The 15394-nt window shown below is 42.7% G+C and overlaps 1 long non-coding RNA gene across 1 annotated transcript in view; it reads left to right on the top strand.

Moving 5' to 3' along the window:
• The window catches only part of LOC115653933, a 132303-nt gene that overhangs the window by 9516 nt on the left and 107393 nt on the right, over positions 1–15394 (top strand). The window lies entirely within an intron of this gene.

Genomic DNA, 15394 nt, shown 5'->3' with positions numbered 1-15394 from the left:
ATTGCCTCAAGGTGCAGTCCTCAGGGGAGAATGGAAACAATTGGTTACCTAATTACACGTATTAGGTATACCAATAATTTGTGTCCCCACAATAGCAAAAACTTGATAGTAGACATTAACCATGCAATGGTTAATGAAAGAGGGCAATATGAATAATTCAGTTATTTTCTGAATTGTGGGTACAATCTATAGAACCAATCCTAAATCTGGCTTGGCTAACCCGTATGTAGAATTCCATCTATGAAGGAGAATAGTTGGGTAACATGGAACTTCTAGAACTACTTCTATGCAACACTTCTCTTGGTCACTGGTTCTTAGGGCAGGCTAGGTGCCGGAATAGCTCCTACATTACACCTCTCACTCCTGAATCAAACCAAGCACTCCTCAGCCCCAGCTCAGGATCTCATCCTACATCTGCAGTGGACATGCCTTATCTAATATGTTGTATTTAGTTGTAAGTGTGTGGAAAAGCCTTTTCTATCATTTTGATGTTTCACATTGGTCTTGAGTTCAGGTAATTGGATGTTAGTGCTAGTAAACACACACATCCCATTAAAAACAGGTGCAGTGTGCAAGTCATTTTCATGTGTACATATTTGAGGAACAACTCTGCTGTGTTCAGAAATGAGAACCTGGTGACTGTGTGCCAGAATGTGGGGATTTTACACAGAAAAATTGTCTGCAAATGTCGTTGTCTCTGTAGGCTAATTAAGAGAGCCGCACATTTTAGTGCTGCAGGCAACGGTGATTTTATTTCACAATAGTGACTGCTGTATTAGAATGTGTCTGGAACACTGTCAAACAATGGTTATATTAGGCCTTGTCTACACTGGTGAGTTTCTGCGCAGTAAAACAGCTTTCTGTGGTGTAACTCCCGAGGTGTACACACTGCCAAGCCGCTTAGTGCGCAGAAACTCCTCAGTTGCAGTGTTGCAAAAAAACCACCTCAATGAGATTCGTAAGCCTTACAGCGCAGAGGGTCCAGCACTGTATTACATTACAGCACAGTAAGCAGAGAGCCCAGGAAGGGAAGCAGGGGCTGATGTCAGGGTTCCCTCCACCCTCTGCCTCAGGACTGGTTGCTTCCTGCCGCTGTCTGAACTTACAAGACAGCATACTGACACACTGTCTGTTCCCACAAAACACATTGTCTCTCATCCCCCGCTCCATACCACATACACTCTCCCTGTCACACACTCTGCCCGTCCCACTTCAGTTGAAAAGCAGCTAGGGCCATGTCTACATCTAAAATTTTGCAGCGCTGGTAGTTACAGCTGTATTAGTACAGCTGTATAGGGCCAGCGCTGCAGAGTGGCCATACTTACAGCAACCATCGCTGCAAGTGGTGTTAGATGTGGCCACACTGCAGCGCTGTTGGGCGGCTTCAAGGGGGGGTTCGGGGAACGGGAGAGCAAACCGGGAAAGGAGACCAGCTTCGCCGCGGTTTGCTCTCGCGTTCCCCGAACCCCCCTGCAAACCGCAGGGAAGGAGACCAGCTTGCTCGGGGTTCGGGGAACGAGAGAGCAAACCTGGGAAGGAGACCCGCTTCGCCGCGGTTTGCTCTCGCGTTCCCGAACCCCCTGCAAACCGCAGGGAAGGAGACCTGCTTGCTCGGGGAACGGGAGAGCAAACCGCGGCGAAGCTGGTCTCCTTTCCCGGTTTGCTCTCGCGTTCCCGGAGCCATCCAGCAAACCGCAGGGAAGGAGACCAGCTTGCTCGGGGTTCGGGGAACGAGAGAGCAAACCGGGAAAGGAGACCCGCTTCGCCGCGGGTTTGCTCTCGCGTTCCCGAACCCCCTGCAAACCGCAGGGAAGGAGACCTGCTTGCTCGGGGAACGGGAGAGCAAACCGCGGCGAAGCTGGTCTCCTTTCCCGGTTTGCTCTCGCGTTCCCGGAGCCATCCAGCAAACCGCAGGGAAGGAGACCTGCTTGCTCGGGGCTCCGGGAACTAGAGAGCAAACCGGGAAAGGAGACCCGCTTCGCCGCGGTTTGCTCTCGCGTTCCCGGAGCCACCCTGCAAACCGCAGGGAAGGAGACCTGCTTGCTCGGTGTTCCGGGAACGAGAGAGCAAACCGCGGCGAAGCTGGTCTCCTTTCCCGGTTGCTCTCTCGTTCCCCGAACCGCCGAGCAAGCGGTTCTCCTTCCCTGCGGTTTGCAGGGTGGCTCCGGGAACGAGAGAGCAAACCGCGGCAAAGCGGTCTCCTTTCCCCGGTTTGCTCTCCTCGTTCCCGGAACCCCGAGCAAGCAGGTAAGGAGAACCGCTTGCTCGGCGGTTCGGGGAACGAGAGAGCAAACCGGGAAAGGAGACCAGCTTCGCCGCGGTTTGCTCTCTCGTTCCCGGAACCCCGAGCAAGCAGGTCTCCTTCCCTGCGGTTTGCAGGGTGGCTCCGGGAACGCGAGAGCAAACCGCGGCGAAGCGGGTCTCCTTTCCCGGTTTGCTCTCTAGTTCCCGGAGCCCCGAGCAAGCAGGTCTCCTTCCCTGCGGTTTGCAGGGTGGCTCCGGGAACGCGAGAGCAAACCGCGGCAAAGCTGGTCTCCTTTCCCGGTTTGCTCTCTCGTTCCCCGAACAGCCGAGCAAGCGGTTCTCCTTACCTGCTTGCTCGGGGTTCCGGGAATGAGAGAGCAAACCGGGAAGGAGATCAGCTTGATTACCATAGGCTTCCTCCTTCCACGGAGGTCAAGAAAAGCGCTGGTAAGTGTTTACATTGGATTACCAGCGCTGGATCACCAGCGCTGGATCCTCTACACCCGAGACAAAACGGGAGTACGGCCAGCGCTGCAACAGGGAGTTGCAGCGCTGGTGATTGCCCTGCAGATGTGTACCCTTCAAAGTTTGCCAGCGCTGTAACTCCCTCACCAGCGCTGCAACTTTCTGATGTAGACAAGCCCTAGGAGTGTAGTAGGATGTGTAGGGAACAAAGGATTGGGAAACCTGCATCATGTGATAACTGTGCCTGCCCCGTGAGGCGTTGCAAGCCCTTCCCAAAGCACCTGCAGCCAGTTGGACAGTGGGATAGCTACCACGATGCACTGCTCTCTTTGGCCATTGCAAGAGCTGATAATGTGGATGCGCTCCACCATCAGAAGGAGCACAGGTGGATATGCAACAATGATTTAATTCCAGTTCTTTAATAAAAGTGGTATAACTTGTTACGCAGAAACTTGCCAGTATAGACATACCCTTAGACTGTTTATTCACCCTGAACAGTGCGCTATGTATCTTACCTGTGCTAGTGATTGTATAATTTTTGAATGAAGATCCAAACAAATTAGAATGTTGTTCTTTACTCTCAACATTAAAAAAATGGAAGCTTAAACATATTTTCATAAAAGCAAATTGTTCCTGGGGCCCTCATAATTCAAGAAAGAAAAAGTTCCACTTTATTTCCTTTCATTTATATCACAAGCTTATCGTTTTGATAGATCATCCTGTGTAAGAATGGAGTGCGGGGGACTTTGTACCAGATTCCACAAATACATTTGATTATTTACTACTTGTAACTCCAGCTCCCCTGTGCTTGTGAGCTGCTCCTTAATATTGTCTGGGCTCCTTTTTGATTTAACAGGCTCCTTTGCCATCCCTGAAAACTGTTCCCTTGCACACCTGCATCATTTTCTCTTCCAGATGGCCTCTAGTTGTTCTTGCTATGTATCGATTGGAGCTGTCTGTATAAAGCCTCACAGAGGAGCATTTATTGTACACTACATTTCAAAATCTCTGATGTGCTGCAAGGGGGATTTATGTCAGTAAAATACAGACAGGCCACAACCAATCTCTCCTAGGTGGCATATAGTGTGCTGCAAGGCAAACAAAAGGATGGTGAGGATAGATTGCTAGTCTGGTTCAGACAATACTGTTAAGCCTATAGCTCCAGTGGTCCTTGGGTCATAGGGCCCACACAACACAAGAGGCATATTAATATATCAGTGGGATGATTGCTAATCAGGCTGCAATACTGCATGGTGTAGGGTATGAGTTGTTTTGTGTCAACAGAGATCTGTGGTGATAACCTGAAGCCCCATAGTGTTTCCCGCTTCGTTGGCAGTAGAACATCAGGTATCCTCCTTACCTCTCCTTCCTCTCAATCCTTTTTGATTTAACAGGAAAACCCCCCTCCATTATATACCTCATAATTCCTTACAGAAACACTTAGAGTTCTGGACACATTCTCTCTAGACACCCTTCCCTGTGGAATAGAACCTACGAGAACAGTTTGGGGCAAGTAGAAGGGAGAAATTAGCATATTAGATCCTGGGCCTTGTAGTGGAGGGGTGGCAAAGTGAAATGGGAATGGCTTTGCAGATCACCATAGTCTTAGTTGAACTGGCCCTAACAGGTCAGGAATGGAAGCAGCAATCTTTGTGTACCTGAATGGTATTGGAAGGAAACACATATTCATTAAGTTCACAAAATCAAAAGTTTGAGGGGTGGAAACTGCAGGCAAGGGACTTTTTCCAAATTATACCTACACAGGACAAACTTATCCTTTTCTGATTAATTTATAGTACAATGCAGGCCTTAGAAAAACACAATATTATTAATTTTGTGAGACAGCTGGCTTTCGATTTGTGACAATAAACCTGGAACCCAGTACTTTATGCAGAGAAGGACCGATGTTGTGGGGGACGAAGTAAGGTACTGTTGCAAAAAAAAAAAAAAGCAAACATCATTCTGCGTGTATTAGCAGGAGTTTTGTAAGGAAGACGAGAAGTAATTCTTCCACTCTATTCCTCACTGATTAGACCTCAACTGGAGTATTTTGGTCCAGTTCTGGGCACCACATTTCAGGAAAGATGTGGAAAATTTTGAGAAAGTCCAGAGAGGAGCAACAAAAATTATTAAAGACCTAGAAAACATGACCTGTGAGAGAATACTGAGAAATCTGTGTTTGGTTTAGTCTGGAGAAGAGAAGACTGAGAGGGGACATCATAACAGTTTTCAAGTACATAAAAGGTTGTTACGAGTAGGAGGGAGATAAATTGTTCTTAACCTCTGGGAATAGGACAAGAAGCAATGGACTTAAATTGCAGCAAAGGAGGTTAGGTTGGACATTAGGAAAAACTTCCTGTCAGGGTGGTTAAGCACTGGAATAAATTGCCTAGGGAGGTTGTGGAATCTCCATCATTGGAAATTTTTAAGAGTAGATTATAAAAATATCTGTCAGGAATGGTCTAGCTAATACTTAGTCCTGCTTTGAGTGCAGGAGACAGGACCAGATGACATATCAAGATCCCTTCCCAGTCCTACGATTCTGTGATTGATTCCAATCAGTGGGGGTGATACTAAACTTCTAAGAATTATATGATTCAATAGTCAGCGTTATCTGGTGCTGCAACATTTTTGCTTTACACTTATTGTGCAGCAGTATACAACTATAAGAATGGCAGTGCCCACATGTCTGTTAGAGCCAATTTGTACACTTCCTTGAGCCATAAGCTGTGTTCATAAATGACCTCTTCTGCCAAATAGGACCTTTATTAAATTTAAAGGGATCATTTTTGTTTGGCACTTAAGAATATTGGGTACAAGACCTTACTAATCCTAATTATCAAATATAGTAGATAATATAGTCACAGTGTGATGACTGATGGTTTAGTCAGACTTTATTGAGTGTACATTTTAATGATATCAAGGAGAACTTTTTATTTAATTAAAGTCAGTAAGTGGCTAAAACTGCTTTCAGTGTTCTTTTGGACAGTAAGTAGGGCAAATATTATGGGAAGCAAGTGTACATGAAAAATAGTTTTATAAACTAGAAACTAACACACTGATGTTAAATTATGGAGTTATCAGCACTCGCTATCTAGGTTGTTTTGTCACAACTACTACCACAGAGTGAGAGTACCTTACAAATTTTAGGAATAAAATAGCATCTTTTGCTTGGCCTTCCCTTTATGGAGGAGTAACTTGCATGTTTTAAATTAAAGCTATCTTTGATTATGGAAGGAATTATTAGAGAAATAAAATTTGTACTTGAGTCTTGAGTCAACATTATACTTAATTACATTACTATGTGTCTAGTTCTCAGCATGCAAGTAATCCCACTGAAGGGCCTTAATTCTGAAAGAGGAGAGGTTTTCTCACTTCAATCTCTTGTGGTAATGAGTTCCACTGTCTTGGTGCAGTTGCTGAGAAAGTTCTGTTGCCAGCACCCAGAAGCCTTCCTCTACTAGAGAGTCAAAAAACAAATTGTTCCAATGAAGCATAGCTGTCATGTGCGGTTATTGTCATGGAGGAGAAGTAGCAAAGGACCAAATCCATGGAAGGCCTTGAATTTCAAGATTGGGATCAGTGCAGAGAGTGGAGCCCTGGGCTGATGTACTCACTGCAACCTATGTTGCTCAGCAGATAGCCTACTGCCTTCTGTATCAGTTTGATTTGTTGAGGGGAAGAAAGAGTCAGACAGGCCTGGAGGGAGAGGGGGGAAGGTTTTAGGTTCTGAACATTGTATAACATTCTGAATGTTTAGATACTTAACTCAAATGAATCTATCAATAGTTTTTGTTTTGGTAGGGGGCAGGAAGAGAATATAGAAACTAACTTCAAGGCAGTTACACCAGGGATGGATTTGTCTCTTTCTTTATTTTATCTTTCAGCTATTGCATTTTAGTTCCCACTGTTAGTTATTACTTAGCTGACCTTTTTACATATACATGCATTGGGTGTTTTGAATGGAATCACTTCACTCTGTGGATATGATTGGTAGCTTCTGAATTTATTAGTATCCTTTTGTGAGTTACTGAGTAATCTTCGCTGTGTATTTCTTCTCCTACTGATTGGAATTTATCACAAAACAATAAATAAAATGATATGCAATAACAGGAAACAGTATGCAGACAATTGATATTTAGAGCCTTTCTTTCTCTTCCCTCGTGGAGAGGACAATGCTTAATCACAATAATTTTTTTATCACCTAATTTCTAGAAAGTCCATGTTTTGTGGGAGGGCAGAGCAGAAAATGATAAACCAGTTTTGTGATTTCCCCACCCCAGACTATATGAATATCTGTTACTTTAACTTGAGAGGTTTGACATCACAAAGCAATAATGGTAAATTCTGCCCACTATGGGTGTTGCAGCAGTTAAGATACCTATATGATTACCCACTGTTTCTAAAATTATGTAAGAGACTGATTGCTAATACTATGGGCCAGTGGTTCTCAACTTGTGGCCCATGGACCACTTGGGGCCCAATCATCACACAACTGCGGTCCATGTGACAACCTCATGGCCATAGAGGTAGTGTATATATTGCGTGTATGTGGCACACATAACACATAGAGAGTTGCATATATGGCTCACAGTGGTAAATAGGTTGAGAACCACTGATATGGGCTTTTGATGTTTGACCTAAATTATCTGGGTAAGCTAAAGCAAAGAGCTAATGCAAGCATTTCAGTACCGCTTAGGGTGACCAGGTATCTGGTTTTCGACCAGAACACCCAGTTGAAAAGGGACCCTGGCCGCTCCGGTCCGCACCGCCGACCAGGCCATTAAAAGTCCAGTCAGCAGTGATGTGGAGCTAATCAGGCTAGCCCCTACCTGTCCTGACGCCGCGCTGCACCCTGGAAGCAGTCAACAGGTCCGGCTTCCATAGGTGCCAACTTCTACTCAAGCCAGTGGGAGCTCGACGGCCCTCTGGCCCTGGTCCCATCCTGACTCCATCCCTGCCCCACCCCCATTCCAACCCCTTCCCCAAAGTCCCCACCCCAAATCTGACCCCTCTCTGTCCCGACTCCTTCCCCAATTCCATGCACCAGCTCCTCCTCTTCCTGCCTCCTCCCCTGAGCGTGCCACGTTTCCGCTCCTCCCACCTCCCTCCCGGATCTTGCAATGCCACCAAACAGCTGGTTGGTGGCAGCAAGCACTTGGAGGTAGCAGAGAAGCGGGGACACGGTGTGCTCAGGGGAGGAGGCAGAGGAGGACGTGGGGCAGGGAGGAGAGCTTGGCTGATGGTGGGTGCAGAGCGCCCACTAATTTTTCCCTGTGAGTGCTCCAGCCCTGGAGCACCCACAGAATAGGTGCTTATGCCATCTTCTAGGCAGGAGAAGGAGGGGACACCATGGCCAATGGGAGCCGCAGGGGGTGGTGCCTACAGGCAAGATAAGCTCACACTCCAACCCCGTGCCTTAGCCCTGAGCCTCTGCCCCACAACCCCGGAGTTGCTCCTGCACCCCAAACCCCTCATCCCTGGCCCCTCCCCAGAGCCTACACCCCCCAGATGGAGCCCTCACCCCCCTGCCCTCCAACCCTCTGCCTCAACCCACAGCCCCCTCCCATACCCTAAACCCCTCTACCCCACCCCCCAGCCTGGAACCCCTTCCTGCACCCCAAACCCCTCATCCCTGGCCCCACCCCAAAGGCTGCAGCCCCAGATGGAGCCCTCACCTGCTCCTGCACCCCAACCCCCTGATCCAGCCCAGAGCCCCCTCCTGCACCCTGAACCCCTCATTTCTGTCCCCACCCTGGATCCTACACCGCCAATTAGAGCCCTCACCCCCTCCCACATCCCAACCTCCTGCCCCAGCCCAGTAAAAGTGAATGAGGGTAGGGGAGAGTGAGCCACTGAGGGAGGGGAATACAGTGAGTGGCGGGAAGGGCCTTGGGGAAGGGACAGGGGGCATGGTCTCAGGGAAGGGGTGGGCCAGGTGTTCGGATTTGTGTGATTAGAAAGTTGGCAACCCTAGTGCTGTTCAGAAGGTATGCTGTTATGTCATATAAGATTTAAAAGATTAAATTCTTCCTGTATAGAAATGAAAATGCTTTTCAATATTTTTCTTCTGAATATGGGAAGTTATGTATAGTATGCTGTTTAGGATCTGCAACTACATTACACATTCACAGATTTTTAAAGGCAGAAGAGACTGTTAAGATATGTAATTTGACCTCCAGTATAATACAGGCCATAGAATTTCAACAAGTGATTCCTTCATCAAGCCCATAACTTCTGGTTGAGTTAGAACATATTTTTTAGAAAGACAACCAATCTTGAGTCAAAGATTTCAAGTGACAGGCACAATCCACAACATCCTTTGGAAAGTTGCTCCCATGCTTAATTACTCTCACTGTGAAAAATGTTCATCTTATTCCCACTCTGAATTTGTCAAGCGTCAACCTCCAGCCTTTGACTCTTGTTCTGAATTTGTCTACTAAATCCAAGTCCTCTATTTTCAGTAGATACATTTAAAGTGTTTTCAAGTTACCTTTTAATTTTCTCCTCCATAAGCTAAATAGATTGAGACAACATTGGACAACACACTTGCCCAGAGAGTCTTGAAAACATGAACCACAAACGGGTAAGGGATGCAGTGATGTCTGCCTGCATTTTCAGAACTTCAAATCATAGCTCCAAGAGGTGTGACCTGCCTCATTCATTTTAGTGGGTGCTAGCTCAGATGCCAACAATAATACTTTAGATATCTACATTAAAACTAATTCATTATCAAACCATGTAAGAAAGGAGAGGGAGAATCATCTTAGATCATATTATGAAGATCTGCACAATCTAATGTGGCAGCCCATTTCATTCTCACGAGTGAGTAAGCTTGGGAGGCATTACCACTTTATTTTCTGGCTGGCCAAGAAGGAGCTAAGCCCAAAAAGACCAGTGGGGCATGTGAGCCTCACAAATGGGACCAGAGCTCCTGAAGCCCAGTGCAGCAAATTAGCCATGATAAGGGGAAGCTAAACTTGGGGAGCCATGCAGAGCCCAGGAGTGTCTTTAGACCTCACTCAGAGGGAGCTGAACCCAGAGAGCATGTGTTGTCATATCTGAACAACTGTTCAATCTGTTCTGGGTGACATTTCCTAGGGGAGGAGCTTATTTTGTGGATGGAGCTTGGGAGATTTTCCTTACTTTTCCCCTACAGCAAGTAACAACTGAATATAAGAATTTTATGCAAAATGAAGACCAAAGATAGCATCTCTATTGGAAAAATTTCTAAAGAAGAAATAACAAGTTTGAGAAAGGCACAAAAATTAACAGCTCACAAATGGGAAGAAATGAGAGCAGAAAATATCTCTAATCAAATCACCAAAACTCGAAAGGGTTTCTTAATATCTCTGACAGTGGACTTCACAGAATCCAGACATGTTACTATGAAATTAACTATAATAAATTCCCTTGAATAGTCATAAAATGAAAAAGGTAATAATAAAACATGAGAATAAATTTATATCGAAGAACTGAAAATCAAAATTACTGACTTTAATTCTCCAAAATGAATTATCAAAAACTGAACTTAAAAATACAAAAAAGAACTAAGAAAACAGCCAGATGAATGAGATGAAAGCCATGCAAAGAGACTACAGAATATAAATGAATGTTTAGCCCCTTTCAAACAAACCAAAGATGAAGTGAGCCTAGCTAGAAACATGAGGAGCACAGTAGGAAAATAGAGAGCTATACATGTAGTTTACTGGCTTATTAACTTGTATAAAGCCTATTACACCTGAGGGCATTTTACAATAAAGTTAAAACATACAAAAATATCAGTCTCATCAAAACTGACTCTCAGTATTCCTCATAACCACAATTCCCTAACTTTGGTATTGAAAGCAAGGCAACCAGGTCTCTGTTGAGACTGCAAAATAAGCGACCCCTTTGTAATTGGCACTGAACATATGCAATTCCCATTCATTTCAATGGAAGCTACATCTGCCCAGCACGTTTAGAAAAGCAGGCAGCTTTATTTAGGTGCCTAATGCTAAGCACCTAAATTTGCCCTACACTTTTTGGAGAATTTATCTTTTCTAAAACACTAAACAAAGTATAAAACTGAAACATTAAAAAACACTTCTCGCTCAGAAGCCCAACTGAGCAAAAACACTATCAGAGTTATAGAAAATTGCTAGTATGGTAAGATTTTTACACAGCAGTAGCTGGGAGGAGATGCTATTTATTCTCATAAGAGAATGGCAGCATTATTATGCTTATGAATAAGAAGTGCACAGTTTACATTGGAGCATGCAATCTTCTTATGCTTTGATAGAAGTTTGCTTTATATCTTGTAGACATTGGTGACAACTTCACTATAGACTCTGTTCATCACTTAGCTAACAAACAGAGGAGTTCAGTGAATTATAGAACTCAACAAATAATTTAATTTGGTGAATTTCATCCTTTTTTTCTCTTCACAAATTGTCTGCAAACAAAATTCTCAAATGTGTTCATTATTCTGAATTATTCATGACCATTTTCCATGGTACTTCAGATCATTTAGATTGCAAATATTACAATCAAATATACATTTTTACAGTATGCACTTGGTTTATGTAACTAATTTATGCAATTTTTTTGGATAATTTACAACACAGCATATTTCAAATTGCTTATTCAATTGTGATATTAACAATATTATGTTGACTAATCAGGGAACAGAAAAAATAGCACACACATTTTAGAACTAAACACAAGGTTCACTGCAATTTTTACAACTAAATATACCTTATAACCTGAAATTTTTATATAATTTTAAAATGAACTTTTCATGAGTATTCATACTAGTAAAGCTTCAGCATTTGAAGTTTCCTGGACAGTGAACACCAAAGCTTCTTGAACATGGTCAAATGAGAATTTGGGTTAGAATTCAAATGACTTTTCACATCAAATTTTCTCCACTGTTTGCTCTGCTCTATTTACTAGCATGCTTTAGAAGACAAGTTATTTTGCCATTTTTTCTGTTTAGCAAGGTTATAGGACTGTCTATTGGTAATATATTCAGCTGATGGGTTACTTCCTGCTGCTTCAGGGAACATAATACAATACAAAAGTTATCAGTGTTGTAAAGAAAGCAGTTTTTACTTTCTGTGGGACAGGTATTTATTTTAGGGGATACATTTAGGTAACTTGAAACATTTGAATCTCATTCAGTGTCTGTTAACCTTATGAGGACTTACTTACTCTAGTGGGCATAGAGGAGAAATAAATTGTATCCTGTAATGGAGGTGGATGCTTTAGAAAAAGATGAACCCCTGAGGAAAGTAGGCAGTGAGATGAAAAATGATATATAAATGTAGGATAATATTATTACTATTACTATTAATTAGGTGAGCTGGGGGAATTATTTTATTTTATTTTATTTTTTGGCAAAAAATGCATATTCACTAATAGCAAATCGTTTTTCAAATTCATGTCAGGGTCACCAAATTATACTCTTCAAAAAAAAATAATTTCTGAAATAAAAAATGAAAAAATTTTAAATTAAACTTTTTAGTTTTTTTAGTTCAGAACAACTGTTTGTTTTGAATTTTCCTTTAATTTTATTTTAAAAGTAACAAAAAGATTTTTAAAGGCTTGAAATCTAATTGAAATGTTGGGAGGATCAGTGCCCGACTAAAGCTTACTTACCTTTCTAAAAATAGATTTTTTCAGATCCATGGATAAAAAGTGCTACTTAAATACTAAGTATTATAGTTAATAATGGATGTAATTGCAAGGATGTCCTCATGTTGATGCTACTGGTGATGACACCTAGAAAAGCAGTGAACAAAAATTTCTAAAGATGAAATCCAGCCTTACTTGTGGACTTTAAAACTTTTTTGGAAATACAAAAAACCTATTATGACTAAAAGAAGAAAAAAATTAACCACAAAAAATTAACTACCTGGGCCTTCCTAATTCCAGTGAAAGCTATGTGCCACCACTCCTGGAGACTGTATAATAACTCAGAGTCAAGAGTCAGCCCAATCAGAGGTTCTTTTCAGGCAAAGGACCATGTTCAACAGGTTGTTGAATAATTGATTAATTAATTTCGTGTTTTTATGCCCAAACTGAAGCACATTGGCGTAGTGACGTGACTTGCCCAGCACACATGCAGTAGGTTAATGGCAGAGCTGGAACTGAATCTCAGGTTTTTCAAACTCACAAGCCCATGATTGTGCTTACATGCTACCTCTCCTGGTCTTTTTTTTTGTTTTTGTTTTAAAAACACATATTTCCTCAAAGATTTTCACTGATCTCTCCCAAATCTGTGCATCACTTTGGATGTAGTAACTTTTCGTGTTTGGGATGGATTTTAAGGGACAGGAACTGAGTTTGTTTATACAGAGCTGAGCACATCAAGGGAGCTGAGTAAATAACAGTTTTAACACTCTCCCTCCCAACTCCAGGATGACAGCATAGCATTTGTTCTTTTTGGATATCCTATCAGTTCTGTACATTATCCGTTTACATTTCTTTGGACAATTAGCAAGACTATATGTGTAAACCAGGTACTTGTGTGCAAAGAGATTAGCTGCAAGCAGCAGAGTGTGTGCTGACCTTGGGTCTCCCGCTTCGAATATTTTGTCCCTAATGTTATCTACTTCCCAACATCCATGAACAAAAGTTTCTTTAATCCAAGCTAGGTAATGCTTGTTCCAAATGCAAGTTCAACTTTTATTTTGGTGCAAATGTTAAATGTGCTTCTAGCTTGCAGTTTTAGACTTGCTGAGAAACTAAACTAAACTAAAGTACATCTCTCTCCGTCTCTCTCTCTGCCTCTTTCTCAAGATCCCTAATTCTTTTTAAATCCTTTTAGACTGAAACACTCTTTTCCTTAGAGTGAAATTGTGTTGTGGAAGCTGGGATTTCCCACTGAGGAGACCACAGTGCATGACAGCTGGGATGAATTGAATGTTCTGCTCTCAACAGGATTACACTAAACCTGCATTCACTATGTGAGGGTGCTTATTCGAATTAGAAGATGCCCTATTTTCACAACTGCACTCGCACAAATTAAAGAAATAAAGGTGGAGTAAAACTGTATTTTATTTGCATGTTGTAAGTCAGAACATGTATTTTATCAAATATTCCCACCGCTCTTCCTTGTAAGCTTGACAGAATCAGGCCTAGTTGAAACATTTTTTGTGTGTCTTAAGATACCCTACAAAAATGATTGAAAGTGTATGACAAAATCCTCCAAGCTGGATTCCTCTTTCTTTGGGTTCCATTTAAATGAAGCAAGAGACTAGAGCTGATGAGCTATTTGCAGCAAGCTATTTATTAATCAAATTTAGCCTTTTTCTACTCCCTTATTGTCTGCAAACTCATTATGATTTACCCACATTTGTTTCTTGCTCGCATTTATTCTACGAATGGTTTATACTAACCTGTTTCACTCTGCAGATTGCTTGCAAACAGTTCTCTATGAGTATTTGATATTCACATTTTGAGCTGTTTTGACTTGGTGCGCAGGTCATATGGCACATGCCTATTCTTTGGTTCGATGAGTATAATGCTTAGAATCAGACTTCTGGAACAAATAAGCAAAATTGTGAATGAGAAATTTGCTGTCTGTGAATATGCTTTAACGTTTGCTTAAAATGTGTTGCTGTCACCAATATTCCTGCCACTAAATGTGTTCATTAGAATATTAATGGAAGGAAAATACAAAAACTAGATTTGAACACAGGTGTTTAAATTCAAATGAATGTGTAAAAAGAACCTGTTTTTCCAGTAAGCATCCACACTGTCTCAGGGCAGGAAGTAATGTAGAGTCATGGTAGAGCTGTGATATTTCCTCTTGCTACTTATAATTATGCCATTACAAGGCCTTCTCTTTTCTTTTGCTTTGTGCAAAAGAACTCTGTGGTTTTGAAGCTAAGTTTGCTGTTAGCAGGTTGGGAGTTCAGCTCCTCTCTGCAATAAGCAGGTTTTGTTCTGTGAGATGGTGCAGTAATCAGTGGTGGTGAGTGGGAGCTGGTTTGCTGGACCCAGTGCAGGGATGGCAGGTGACCTTGCATTGTGCAAGGCTATTGCTAAGGCCATGAGAGTCACAGTGGCAAGAGCAGGTTGCCCTTCTCGGGAAGCCAATGTCAGGAGTTAGGGAACCTCCCCCTCAATTGCAGTGTTGGGAATGGGAAGCATTTTGGGTGGCATCAGCACGGGGTGTGTGGTGATGTCCCACTTGCAGTTTAGGAGTGGGGCTTGTTCTTCACCACTGGGCTGTTTTGGAGGCAGGTGCCATTTTGGGAGATTGTCAGGTACAAGGGATGATTCTGTTGGGGATGGAGTAGATACCCCATCAATAGATGGGATAGATACCATATGAGAGTTGATTGCAGCAGCCAGTTAAGGGGGAGGGTCAGAAGCAAATAGAGCTGTGATTCTAGCATTGAGAGCTAGTCTCATAGTCGTACTGCGATTACAGACACAGCCCTCTGCTTAAACCTCTAAAGGTATATTTAAATATAGCTAAGAAAATTATTGAGTGTCACATATCTTTTATCTCCATTTGCTTTTCATAACATTTTTCACCCCTTTGCACAGCTCCACATGACCACTTGGGGCATAAAGAATTGGAGAATCAGACCCTGAATATTTAATATTGGCTTTTGGAGTTATGTGGGGAAATTTTAAATAATTAAATCATTAAGTAAGTTAAGGCTTATCTCCTTTCAGCCAAGACAAGACT

Source organism: Gopherus evgoodei, chromosome 6, assembly GCF_007399415.2.
Source record: "Gopherus evgoodei ecotype Sinaloan lineage chromosome 6, rGopEvg1_v1.p, whole genome shotgun sequence".
Taxonomy (NCBI): domain Eukaryota; kingdom Metazoa; phylum Chordata; order Testudines; family Testudinidae; genus Gopherus; species Gopherus evgoodei.
The sequence above is the reverse complement of the archived record's forward strand: the minus strand, read 5'-3'. Positions and strand labels throughout refer to the sequence as shown.